A 14,610-nucleotide genomic window follows, 5' to 3' on the forward strand; every position below is an offset into this window, starting at 1 on the left:
GCTGAATGAAGACGAGGGTCAGGAAATTTCTGACTTGCTATTTCATCACCTGGTCTAGAACAGCAGACGAACAATTGTGAATCTCTATAGTAACCCTGTGTGTCTAGTGCATAGCAAATGTCAACAAGCTCACTGACCCATCACATTGTTATGCCCTCACAGGAGCCCAGTAAGCCAGGGAAGGCAAAGCACATTGTCCCCAGTGTTCCAAGGGGAAAAAATGGAGCTTATGTATCATGCCTAAGGACGGTAAGTGGTAGAAGTAGTAAGGTAGTAAGTGGTAGAGCCACTCCACTTGCTCTTCTTTCTTCTTATCCTCTTAACTCTCTCAACGAAAGTGCTCCCCTTTCTCCTCCCCTCTTTACAAATGGGGGTGCTCCATCAGGTTCTGCTTCTTTGCCAGGCCCCAGACCTCATTACATAGCACCTGGAACATCTCTGCAGGAAGTGGCCAGTGACCAGCCAGTGAGTGTGAACCAAGCACATGGAACGTGGGTACTGCCCACCCAGTGGGGCCACGAAGGGAAATAGAAAGTAGCCTGCACTCCAGCTTTCCTAGCAGCTCCACCTCTTTAATGGAGGCCATGGGGGAACAAGACTTGCCAAGCACTCGGCCTATGTTTCTCCTTCCTGCCTAGGCAGCCTCTCCTGCAGCCCCTCAGCCACCTACCCTTTTAACTGTGTTTCTGTGTTTGTGTTTCTGTGTATAGCTGAGTAATTCTGTATGTACATACAACCGTTTTGAGAAGCTGTACAGCTCTATGGATATCGATGTAAATCTATATCGGTGTGTATAAGAGTGTATATATAACAACGTGTGGATGCGTGTTTGTGTATGCACACCCCTGGGAAAGAGTGTGTGTGCCTGTGTGTATGCACGTGGGTATATGCTATGTGTGTATGAGAGCATATGTGCACACCCATGTTTATTCATCTGATTTGAATGAGTGTGAAAGGAAATGCACCCAAAAGCATATGTATTTCCTGTTGGTGGCTCTTCTAGAACCACCTGAATTCCTTTGGCCTGTTCTCACCTAAGTGGGCGGCCATATTTGGCCGGGCTGGTTAACTGACTGTTTCTTTCCAATTCCCTGTTCCAGGGGGCAGTGTCTCCCGGTCCCCAATCACTCTTCTCCTCCTTCCTCCACCCATCTGTGCTGTCTCCTGGACAGAAGACACAGGAGAAGTGAATGTAGTCCCAGGAAGTGACAGTTTAGTGCCTTGAGATAGGAAGTGCTCAAACATGGGATAAGCTGGGAGTGTAGAGCATTTTGCTTTGTCCTGAAACGACATGTTTGAGTAACAAAGGCAGGGTTTGGGTGTGTGTCGGGGGGGGTTGCCTTGAAGATGCATTAAGAACAGATATATGATGTAGACAATGGGTGGGGAAAGCTAAAGAACTAGAGAGGGACTTGTGTATAGCCTTTGTAACTCATCCCCTTATTGCAATCACATTGTAAGCCCGACACGTGTGGGGGCTGAAGGCAGCCAAAAGCATGTGGGTGATGTGAGGAAATAGCCCAGGGTATCAACTGCAGCACTGGATGCAGAGAACCAAAGGTGTTTGGGAGAGGGCTGCAGGCATGGACAGTGGGGGTGGGCCCTTTCGGGGGCAGGAGCACTGTAGTAACCCATCCTGCATCTTGGGATGGCCTTGGATTTGGAGTCCAGAACTCCCTCCTCCCACCCACTCCAGGGAAAGGGATCATCAGAGGGGTGAGAGGATTGACCAAGGAGAGAGGGGCAAAGGAGCCCCAGGGTGTGACTACCTAGATCAGCCCAGTTTGCCATCTCTCTTCTTTTCCATACACACAGCATACACATATAGCCTCCTACACATACACGCCCACAGAGACCCACACAGTCACGCATACATGTACACACATGTGGGCACTCACGCTCAGCACCAAACAGAGGTATGCACAAACACATGCACGCTCACAGCCACATATATATTCACATGCACAGTCACACACGATTACCCTCATATTCGTGTGCATGCACACACACAAACTTTTAAAACAGCTAAAAATAAAAAAAGTTGCCACTGGAATATCTAAGATTGCCTCTCTCTTTGTGGACACCTCTCACAGAAAGATCCAGGTTGGGAGGAGAGAAATGACCCCCACATCTGAGGCTCCCATCATGACTATTGAAAGACTTGCTTCCTGGAGCCTGAACATTGGTTGATTGATTGGGATTTGGGTTTCCAGAACCCTGGGGGGCTTTTGAGCCCCGTGGGAAATGAGCGGTTTACTTGGGGTGATGTCATACAAAGAGACTGGAGCAGTGGGGACCAGAAAGTAAGTTTGAAGATGTGTCTCACAGCAAAGCACAGGAAGGTTCAAGCACAGAAGAGGGGCAGAGAGGCCAGTTGTAAATATCTCTGTAGATCCATGTAGCTAGATAAAAATATTTATATCTTAAAAAGAACATCTTGCCCTAAAGTGCTGCAATGAGAGCAGTTGAACTCGACTGCAACTCACACTGTGTGAGGTTATGTGTCAAGGTGAGGTGGAGGTTTGGCAATGACAGCTTTGCTGAAATTTGAACCTTCTGAGTTTGTCGTGGACTTGGTTGTTTTAGCCTGAAAATTGCCAGATCTCCCCTTGTTGTGTTCTGTGTGTTCTGTTGTCAGCGTCATTATGGAGCCCCATCCTCAGCTAGCTGCCTACATCCCGTCCCACTCCTCACTCGCACCAAATAACTCTGGAAATGCAGAGCATCTGGCAGGGCACTAATAGGGTTCAGCCCACAGAGACTTTCTCAGCCCCAGCCAATCAGAGAGTGCTTGTGGTGAGATAATTTGGAGCTCGGGCAGAAGGAAGGATCTCGTTGAGTCCGGGATGGAGCAACCCTCACTTCACTTTTCTACCTATCTTTCCTCTTCCTCACATGGGCCATCCCATTAACTTTCCCCCTAGAATTCCTTCTCCACCACTACCACAGGAAGGCTACCCTCTGTCTCTTCAGAGCGGCATTTTGTTCTAAGGACCTGGGCCTTTACAGAGATAACGGATGATCTGTTGGGTCTTACTGGAGCTTCTAAAATGTATTCTTACAGTCTGTGTCATCTTGTTAATAGCAAGGCTGTAATGTCTTTGCATATTTAGAACTGAGCTTTCTGAGACTGTGGCCATTCCTAATGAGGTTTCTTTATTCTGTACATAAAAGAACTAACCCTTTGAGCTATTAACTAATGAATGCATTTGCTAAGCTATCAACCTGCATGGTGCCTTGCCGTGGTAATGAGCATCAAAGGAAATTGTGACTTGTCCTACTGAAAGTGCAGTGTGTTTGTGTTTGTTGTGTAGTGTCCTGTGATCAATATGAAATCTCTATTATCAGTGTTGGGTTTTCAGGGTAGGGAGGGGGGAGGGTGTTACAGTGTCTCTCTGGTATATTTCAATTATAAAATAGGCCCAGTTGGTCAGGGCCACCTCTGTTAATTCAACATGTGTGAGACTTTGCACCCACTATATCTTGCCGGACTGTATCCCTGGGGTCAGGAGTCGTCAGCAGAACTGAAGGTGCCCGAGTGTAGTGAGACTGGCTGTGGTGCCTGACTTTGGACAGTGCCAGAGAATTCTTCAGATAGGCAAAGCCGTGCCATTCTGAGGCAGATGAAATACAGTAACACCACAAACATGGAGGTCTTTAAGGAAACCAAGAGAGGAGGAGGACCAAGACCCACGTGTCTTATTGGCCTGACCTGCAGAAGGGTGCAGAACAGCAGAGACCCCCCCCCCCAAGATGACCCAGTTCCCTCTTTGTCTTCATTAGATGTACATTTTTGCATGAAAAAGACCTTGACCAGGCTGGACTTCAAAGAAGGAAAACAAGAAGAAACATAAAATTATGCTTCTGAAAAATATGCTGAAATAAAGGTTTATAAATAGTCAAAAGGAGAAAATAAATATATATAATGGCAAATACACTTACCGGTTGTTGTGTTTCCTCTCTGTCTGATTGGAAAGGAGTTCCACCTGGGCCCAGGAAGCCTCTGGTTTCCACTGTTCACCTTAGCCTCCCCAAGGCTTTGCACATTGACCTACTCATGCCCTAAGATATTTGACTCCATGGTTTTCAAGCAGAGTGGAAGTAGTAATATACAACTGAAATTACTTTACACTTTCACACAAGCTATTTTAATCATTTAATCATTTAAAACAAAAGGCACGTGTTTTGATGAGCCCTGGGTGTTACACGCAACTAGTGAACCGTTGAACACTACCTCAAAACTAATGAGGTACTATATGCTGGCTAACTGAACATAATAGAAAATAAAAGTCAATAAATAATAAATAAATAAATAAAACAGAAATTGTAAAACAAGTGAACATTTATTTCCATTGGCAGGGGGATCTTTATTAAGAACATTAAAAAAATCTCTTTTGCCAATGTGGATGTACAGAATAGAGAGCAAGAAAGCCCTATGGGGGTGCAAAGAGGGCATGCTCAGGTTTTAAAAACTTTGTAGAGTCCTGAACATTGTTAGAGCTTGGGGTTGAGGCCCCTGGCTGGCCAATGAGCTCACAAGTGTAGGTAGCGTGCTGCTGGTGCATCCACCTTCAACCACCTTTTGATGAAAACCTTGGAGTTACAACAGGAACCCTAACCTGATAGCTCCTCCTCTGTGGTCCCTTTTGTGCCCAAACAAGCCAGGAGAGCAGTGCCTTCACACCCTGCTTTGCTGATCTGCCCATGGTGGGAGGGGCCTGGTGTTGTTACAGGTACACACAGGAGAAAATGCATGTGGAGGTAAGAAAGAGTTTTCACAGCACACCTGGAGCCTACTGTTAGCTACTGAGTTCTGGGCCTAAGTTCTTGCCACAAGTCAGGTTTTGTATACTTTTTTATAAGTCAGGCTTTGAAGGTGGCCAGCGACCCCAAGTGGAGCTTGCTGCCCTTGAATGGTTCTACTGTCACTTGCCGCCCACTGATCATGCAACTACCTTAAGGGATAGGGTGGAAGAAGGGGGATATGGCCTCCCTCTCCCTTTACAGCTTCCCTTAGGGTAAAAGAGCCCTTGCCACAATCTCTCTAGGCTTTCGGCAAGGCCTGTCTTCCCAGCTTCCCATGTTGGCTCAGCTTCCTCTAATCCCTAGCAGGGCCTCCCAGGGGCCCCTTGGTACTGCCCTGGTACTGCTTACCCAGTCCAAGTCTCTCCTAAGCTTGCCTCCGGACCAGAATCTCAAGAGAATTAGCAAGGAACACAGAACTGAAGCAGATTTGTTTTATTTTTTAATAACCTTAAGTGCATTTTATACTGATATTTTTAAAAGTAATAGGGGATAAGAAACTATCATGAGATTTAAATGCATTCCTGTCCAATGGTCTGAAAGCAGCTCAGAAACTACCCGCAATGTGCAAGTGCCAGAATTTGAACATGAACTCTTCCCATGGCCAACCTAAGATTTGCTGCAACAGAATGCAGTTCAGCATCCTTGACTCTAGATTTCTCTATTTCAATTACAAATCAGTTTCTTAGGGGCACCTGGGTGGCTCAGTCATTAAGTGTCTGCCTTCAGCTCAGATCATGATCTCAGGGTCTTGGGATCGAGCCGTGGGGCAGGTGGGGCAGGTGGGGCAGGTGGGGCGGGGGAGGGGGGAAGTCCCTGCTCAGCAGGGAGTCTGCTTCTCCCTCTCCCTCTGCCTCTCTCTCTCTCAAATAAATAAATAAAATTTTTTAAGAAAAACCAAATCAGCCTCTTAGAAAGTCTCCCTTTAATATCGCATGGGGGGACAGAGGTTAAAAATTTATTGGAGATAGTGGACTCCAGTCCCCCTTCTGTCTAGAATACTCTGTGTGCCCTTGGGCAAGACCCTGTTCATTTGGGGGCCTCTTCCAGTCCTCTCCTTTCCCATCCCATTCTTACCCTAGGCCTGGTGCTCTGCTCAAAGCTCTGCCCATTAAGATTTTCCCTTCCCACTCTTTCAAGACCACCCCCAAGTGCCATCCATTTTCAGCTTACACCCACATACTAAACCAGCCCATGCTTAAACCAGCCAGGGCCTAGAGGAATCCCATATCGTTATAGGTGCAACTGTAGTGGGTGGTATGGGGGTCTGAGCTATTTGCTCAGGTCATTGAGTCCTCTGGTACTACTTAGGCTGAAACAGGCCAGCACTATTATATCTACCATGCTTTATCATTGGATGGGAACAGCCCAGGAGAAGTGCAGCCTTCTTGCAAATGCAGCTGAGGATGGCAAGTAACTATGCCCCCCTAAAATAGATTCTCTTGCTAAACATCTGAGTGGCACACCTCCATGGCCACAATACAAACACATTTTACTATTACTAATGTTGGTATACTTCTTTCAGCATACAATTTTGCACCTCACCAAAGACCCTCTGTTTGTGGTTTGGCATAGACCAGGGCTCCAGGAGAGTCTCCATCCTGGCACTCTCTACATAGAGGAATATGTGGATACTTTGCTAAGGGAAGTGAGACCCCCACCTTCCTGTCCAATGAGTCAATGAGTAGAAGGGACTCCACCCCATCACACCACCAGAGAATGGCTAGCCATGTAATGTCTAGTTATAGGATAATCCATGCGGAAAGGTTAGGTGAGTGCTGCTTGTAATAACAATCCCCAAATCCCAGTAACTTAAGCCCAAAATATCTGTACTTCCATCTCATATTGTGTGTCCAATGCACATCATCAGGGGAACTTCTGCTCATGGTAGCCACTCGAGGACAAGCTGACAGAGGCATCACTGGCATGTGCTTCTCCAATCTTTGTAGTGGAAGGAAGGGAAAGTTGGGGGTGGGGTCTCACACTAGTGATTAAATGATACATTCAAAAAGGATACACATGTACTCACAACTCATTAACTAGAGATTATACCCTGACATAACTATGAATAGCCAGGACATTTAGTTTGCTATGTACCCAGGAGAGGTGAACCACATATCACTGAGAAGTACTAATGACAACCATTGGGAGTTTCCCTTGATCTTTGCAGGGATATTACTTGCTCTTCTCACCGCTCAGAGGTACCTATGCCCTCCTTTGTAGTAGTTTTCTCATCTTTAACTTTGACACATGAACCAGCAAAATACATTAAAATTCCAAAATACTGCCAATCATCAGAGAGAGTGTTTGCCATTCTTTTTTTTTATAATTTTGGACATCTTTTTTTTAATTTAATTTTATTATATTATGTTAATCACCATACATTACATCATTAGTTTTTGATGTAGTATTCCATGATTCATTCTTTGCATATAAGACCCAGTGCTCCATTCAATACGTGCCCTCCTTAATACCCATCAGTGGGGTAACCCATCCCCTCACCCCCCTCCCTTCTAGAACCCTCAGTTTGTTTTTCAGAGTCCATAGTCTCTCATGGTTCATCTCCCCCTCTGATTTCCCCCTTTCATTTTTCCTTTCCTACTATCTTCTATTTTTTTAACATGTACTGTATTCTTTGTTTCAGAGGTACAGGTCTGTGATTCATTGGTGTTACACAATTCACAGCGCTCACCATAGCACATACACTCCCCAATATCTAGCACCTAGCCACCACATCCCTCCCACCCCCCACCACTCCAGCAACCCTCAGTTTGTTTCCTGAGATTAAGAATTCTTCATATCAGTGAGGTCATATGATACATGTCTTTCTCTGTTTGACTTATTTCGCTCAGCATAATACCCTCCAGTTCCATCCATGTCATTGCAAATGGCAAGATTTCATTTTTTTGTTGGCTGTATAATATTGCATTGTATATATATAACACATCTTCTTTATCCATTCATCTGTCGATGGACATCTTGGCTCTTTCCATAGTTTGGCTATTGTGGACATTGTTGCTATAAACATCGGGGTGCGCATACCCCTTCAATTCACTACATTTGTATCTTTGGGGTAAATACCCAGTAGTGCAATTGCTGGGTCATAGGGTAGCTCTATTTTCAACTTTTTGAGGAACATCCATACTATTATCCAGAGTGGCTGTACCAGCTTCCATTCCCACTAACAGTGTAGGAGGGTTCCCTTTTCTCCACATCCCCGCCAACATCTGTCGTTTCCTGACTTGTTAATTTTAGCCATTCTGACTGGTGTGAGGTGATATCTCATTGAGGTTTTGATTTGGATTTCCCTGATGCCGAGCGATATTGAGCACTTTTTCATGTGTCTGTTGGCCATTTGGACGTCTTCTTTGCAGAAATACCTGTTCATGTCTTCTGCCCATTTCTTGATTGGATTATTTGTTGTTTGGGTGTTGAGTCTGATAAGTTCTCTATAGATTTTGGATACTAGCCCTTTATCTGATATGTCATTTGCAAATATCTTCTCCCATTCTGTCGGTTGTCTTTTGGTTTTGTTGACTGTTTCCTTTGCTGTGCAAAAGCATTTTATCTTGATGAAGTCCCAATAGTTCATTTTTGCCCTCGCCTTTGGTGATGTTTCTAGGAAGAAGTTGCTGCGGCTGAGGTCGAAGAGGTTGCTGCCTGTGTTCTCCTTTAGGATTTTGATGGACTCCTGTCTCACGTTGAGGTCTTTCAACCATTTTGAGTCTGTTTTTGTGTGTGGTGTAAGGAAATGGTCCAGTTTCAGTCTTCTGCATGTGGCTGTCCAATTTTCCCAACACCATTTGTTGAAGAGACTGTCTTTTTTCCATTGGACATTCTTTTCTGCTTTGTCAAAGATGAGTTGGCCATAGAGTTGAGGGTCCATTTCTGGGCTCTCTATTCTGTCCCATTGATCTATGTGCTTGTTTTTGTGCCAGTACCATACTGTCTTGATGATGACAGCTTTGTAATAGAGCTTGAAGTCTGGAATTGTGATACTGCCCGCTTTGCTTTTCTTTTTCAACATTCCTCTGGCTATGCAGGGTCTTTTCTGGTTCCATACAAATTTTAGGATTATTTGTTCCATTTCTTTGAAAAAAGTGGATGGTATTTTGATAGGAATTGCATTAAATGTGTAGATTGCTCTAGGTAGCATTGACATCTTCACAATATTTGTTCTTCCAATCCATGAGCATGGAACATTTTTCCATTTCTTTGTGTCTTCCTCAATTTCTTTCATGAGTATTTTATAGTTTTCTGAGTACAGATTCTTTGCCTCTTTGGTTAGATTAATTCCTAGGTTTTGGGTGCAATTGTAAATGGGATCAACTCCTTGATTTCTCTTTCTTCTGTCTTGTTGTTGGTGTATAGAAATGCCACTGATTTCTGTGCATTGATTTTATATCCTGCCACTTTACTGAATTCCTGTATGAGTTCTGGCAGTTTTGGGGTGGAGTCTTTGGGTTTTCTACATAAAGTATCATATCATCTGCAAAGAGTGAGAGTTTGACTACTTCTTTGCCAATTTGGATGCCTTTGATTTCTTTTTGTTGTCTGATTGCTGTGGCTAGGACTTCTAGTACTATGTTGAATAGCAGTGGTGATAGTGGACATCCCTGCTGTGTTCCTGACCTTAGGGGGAAAGCTCTCAGCTTTTCCCCATTGAGAATGATATTCGCTGTGGGTTTTTCATAGATGGCTTTTATGATATTGAGGTATGTACCCTCTATGCCTATACTCTGAAGAGTTTTGATCAAGAAAGGATGCTGTACTTTGTCAGAAACTTTTTCTGCATCTATTGAGAGGATCATACGGTTCTTGTTCTTCCTTTTATTAATGTATTGTATCACATTGATTGATTTGTGGATGTTGAACCAAACTTGCAGCCCAGGGATAAATCCCACTTGGTCGTGGTGAATAATCCTTTTAATGTACTGTTGGATCCTATTGGCTAGTATTTTGGTGAGAATTTTTTGCATCCATGTTCATCAGGGATATTGGTCTGTAATTGTCCTTTTTGATGGCATCTTTGTCTGATTTTGGGATCAAGGTAATGCTGGCCTCATAAAATGAATTTGGAAGTTTTCCTTCCATTTCTATTTTTTAGGACAGTTTCAGAAGAATATGTATTAATTCTTCTTGAAATGTTTGGTAGAATTCCCCTGGGAAGCCATCTGGCCCTGAGCTCTTGTTTGTTGGGAGATTTTTGATGACTGCTTCAATTTCCTTAGTGGTTATAGGTCTGTTCAGGTTTTCTATTTCTTCCTGGTTCAGTTTTGGTAGTTGATACACCTCTAGGAATGCATCCATTTCTTCCAGATTATCTAATTTGCTGGCATAGAGTTGCTCGTAATATGTTCTTATACCTGTTTGTATTTCTTTGGTGTTGGTTGTGATCTCTCCTCTTTCATTCATGATTTTATTTATTGGGGTCATTTCTCCTTTCTTTTTGATAAGTCTGGGCAGGGGGTTATCAATCTTATTAATTCTTTCAAAGAACCAACTCCTAGTTTCGTTGATCTATTCTACTGTTCTTTTGGTTTCTATTTCATTGATTTCTGCTCTGATCTTTATGATTTCTCTTCTCCTGCTGAGTTTAGGCTTTATTTGCTGTTCTTTCTCCAGCTCCTTTAGGTGTAGGGTTCGGTTGTGTACTTGAGACCTTTCTTATTTCTTGAGAAAGGCTTGTATTGCTATATACTTTCCTCTTAGGACTGCCTTTGCTGCATCCCAAAGATTTTGAATAGTTGTGTTTTCATTTTCATTGTTTCCGTGAATTTTTTTTAAATCTTCTTTAATTTCCTGGTTGACGCATGCATTCTTCAGTAGGATGCTCTTTAGCCTCCATGTATTTGAGTTCTTTCTGACTTTCCTCTTGTGATTGAATTCTAGTTTCAAAGCCTTGTGGTCTGAAAATATGCAGGGAATGATCCCAATCTTTTGGTACCAGTTGAGACCTGTTTTGTGACCTAGGATGTGGTCTATTCTGGAGAATGTTCCATGGGCACTAGAGAAGAATGTGTATTCTGTTGCTTTGGGATGGAATGTTCTGAATATATCTGTGAAGTCCATTTGGTCCAGTGTGTCATTTAAAGTCTTTATTTCCTTGCTGATCTTTTGCTCAAATGATCTGTCCATTTCAGTGAGGGGGGTGTTAAAGTCCCCTACTATTATTGTATTGTTGTTGATGTGTTTCTTTGATTTTGTTATTAATTGGCTTATATAATTGGCTGCTCCCATGTTAGGGGCATAGATATTTACAATTGCTAGATCTTCTTGTTGAATAGACCCTTTAAGTAGGATATAGTGTCCTTCCTCATCTCTTATTATAATCTTTTGTTTGAAATCTAATTTGTCTGATACAAGGATTGCCACCCCAGCTTTCTTTTGGTGTCCATTAGCATGGTAAATGGTTTTCCACACCCTCACTTTCAATCTGGGCGTGTCTTTGGGTCTAAAATGAGTCTCTTGCTGACAGCATATCGATGGTCTTGTTTTTTTTTTTATCCAATCTGATACCCTGTGTCTTTTGATTAGGGCATTTAGCCCATTTACATTCAGGGTAACTATTGAAAGATATGAATTTAGTGCCATTGTATTGCCTGTAAGGTGACTGTTACTCTATATTGTCTGTGTTCCTTTCTGGTCTATGTTATTTTTAGGCTCTCTCTTTGCTTAGAGGACCCCTTTCAATATTTCCTGTAGGGCTGGTTTTGTGTTTGTAAATTCCTTTAGTTTTTGTTTGTCCTGGAAGCTTTTTATCTCCCCTTCTATTTTCAATGACAGCCTAGCTGGATCTAGTATTCTTGGCTGCATATTTTTCTCATTTAGTGCTCTGAATATATCCTGCCAGTCCTTTCTGGTCTGCCAGGTCTCTGTGGATAGGTCTGTTGCCAATCTAATGTTTCTACCCTTGTAGGTTACAGATCTCTTATTCTGAGCTGCTTTCAGGATTTTCTCTTTGTCTCTGAGACTCATACATTTTACTACTAGATGTTGGGGTGTAGACCTATTTTTATTGATTTTGAGGGGGGTTTTCTGTGCCTCCTGGGTTTTGATGCCTGTTTCGTCCCCCAAATTAGGGAAGTTCTCTGCTATAATTTGCTCCAATATACCTTCTGCCCTTCTCTCTCTTTCTTCTTCTTCTGGGATCCCAATTATTCTAATGTTGTTTCATCTTACGGTATCACTTATCTCTTGAATTCTGCCCTCGTGATCCAGTAGTTGTTTATCTCTCTTTTTCTCAGCTTCTTTATTTTCCATCATTTGCTCTTCTATACCACTAATTCTCTCTTCTGCCTCATTTATCCTAGCAGTTAGAGCTTCCATTTTTTATTGCACCTCATTCATAGCCTTTTTTTATTTCAACTTGGTTAGATTTTAGTTCTTTTATTTCTCCAGAAAGGGTTTCTCTACTATCTTCCATGCTTTTTTCAAGCCCAACTAGTATCTTTATAATTGTCATTCTCAACTCTAGTTCCGACAGCTTACTAATGTCCATATTGATTAGGTCCCTGGCAGTCGGTACTGCCTCTTGTTCTTTTTTCTGGGGGGGGGTCAATTTTTCCATCTTGTCATTTTGTCCAGAGGAGAATAGATGAATGAGAGAACAAAATTAACAGGGTAACAATGACCCCAGAAAAATAGACACTAAACAAATCAGAAGAGACCTGAAACCTGGGGAAAAGAAAGGGAAAGAAAGAAAAAGAAAAAGATACAAAAAGAAAAGAATATGATCAAATATGACCAGGTTGGTGAATAAATCAGTGTCACACACTAGATTTTGGGCATATTTTGGTCTGTTGAAGAAACTGCCTCCCAAAATTTTAAAGAAAGAAAAGCTTATATATGTAAAAAATAAGGGTAAATACGATGAAGGGATGGAATATGACTGTAAAGATGAAAATTATAAAAGATTTTATAAAAGGAATTTATAAGATAAGAAATTGGTTGAAGAAAGAAAGAAGAGAAAGTTTAAAAAGGGGGGGAGAGAATGTGATCAGGCAGGAGACTAGAACAAAGCCATACACTAAAGATTTAGGGTATATTTTGGTCTGTTAGAAGAAACTGTATCCCAAAATTTTAAAGAGAGAACAACATATATGTATACCAAAAATAAAGATAACTACAATGAAGAGATAGAATATGACTCTAAAGATGAAAAATAAAAAGATTTTTTAAAAAGCAGTTGATAAGATGTTGGTTGAAAAAGGGAAAAAGAAAAATTTTAAAAAAAGAAAATTTAAAAAAATTAACTTTGAGAGACTAAAGAATCAGGGGGGAAAAAAGCCATAAATTCTATGTGCTATATTCCCCTAGCGCTGGAGTTCTGCCGTTCTCATTGTTCAGTGAACTTGGTCTTGGCTGGCTGTTCTTGTTGATCTTCTGGGGGAGGGGCCTGTTGCTGTGGTTCTCAGATGCCTTTGCCTGAGGCAGCATTGCCCCACCCTTGCTGGGACCAGGCTAAATAATCTGCTCGGGTTTGGTTTCCGTAGCTTTTGTTCCCTGCAAGCTTTCAGCACAGCTTTGGAGGGCAAGAGTGAAAATGGTGGCCTCCCCATCTCCACCCCAGAGGAGCCGAGAACTCGGGGCCCCATTCCCCAGTGCACCCCAAGAGAAAAGCAATCACTCCTGTCTCCCCCGTCTCCAGCCGCACTCCATGCTCACCCGGCCTGTTACCAAGGATTTCTATCGTTGGCACCCAAACCCGTGTGGAGACTCCAAACCCAGCAGATCCATGCGGTGTGCTACCGTGCCACTCCTCCCGGGGGAGGAAGGGGAGTGTCCCCGGATCTGCCGCTTGTTGGGTCCCTGCTGGAAGAGCAGTGGCCCAACTGTGCCGCAGATCATGGTCTATGGCAACCCTGAGCTGAAAGCCCACTCCTCGGCTCTGTCTCTGTGGCCGGCTTCCCTGCTCCAATACCTGGGCACTCTGCCGCACTCAGGCACCCCCGGTCTTTCTGTGACCCCGAGGGTCCTGAGACCACACTGTCCCAGCGAGGGTTCCACCCCCTGCTTAGCCACTGGAGTGATGTCCCTCAGCGGAGCAGACTTCTAAAAGTTCCAATTTTATGCTCCGCTGCTCTATCACTTGCTGGTAGTGGCCGACAGAGGCTCCCTTCCCCCGTGGTCCATCTTCCCGAATATCGCCTCAGATGCACTTCTCCTCACATCCTACCTTCCAGAAAGTGGTCGCTTTTCTGTTCAGAGAGTTTCTGCTCTTCTTTTCTTTGATCTCCTGTTGAGTTCATAGGTGTTCAGAATGTTTGATCCCTATCTAGCTGAATTCCTGGGACCAGACGAAATTTAGGTCTCCTACTCCTCCACCATCTTTCTCCTTCCAATTTTGGACATCTGGAGACCAGAAGGTGGTGCCAGTCTCCGTCCCCACTGCTCTCCCCACATGGACCTGTGCAAGACACACACATCCTCTTGCTGCCTCTGCTCTTGGAGGGGCAGCCTGCAACCGAGTGTTTGCCATTCTTACAGGAGAACCTTCTGGCCTCTGGAGGAAGTTGTATCCTCCCCTTCCCTATGGACAGGACTCCAATTTGTCTTTTCACCCACTCTGGGCTGACTTGGTCCTGAGCAAAGTAGACCTGGAGATAACTCAAGCCTCCACTGAAATCTGAAATCTCTGACAAAACTACAAGTAAACTTCTTTTGGGATCTCAGGATTTCTGAATATTTCTGAATTCTTCTGTGAGTCCTGTCAAGAGTGAGAGCAGCTGAAAAAAAAAAAAAGGTGTGTAGAGCAGCAACGGGATGGGCTCATTTCTGAGTAGCAACTCCCCATGGGTGAATCAA

The sequence above is a fragment of the Mirounga angustirostris genome, unplaced genomic scaffold (assembly GCF_029215605.1).
Source record: "Mirounga angustirostris isolate CCGP_5_RB_7025 unplaced genomic scaffold, mMirAng1.0.hap1 SCAF_11, whole genome shotgun sequence".
Classification (NCBI taxonomy): Eukaryota; Metazoa; Chordata; class Mammalia; order Carnivora; family Phocidae; genus Mirounga; species Mirounga angustirostris.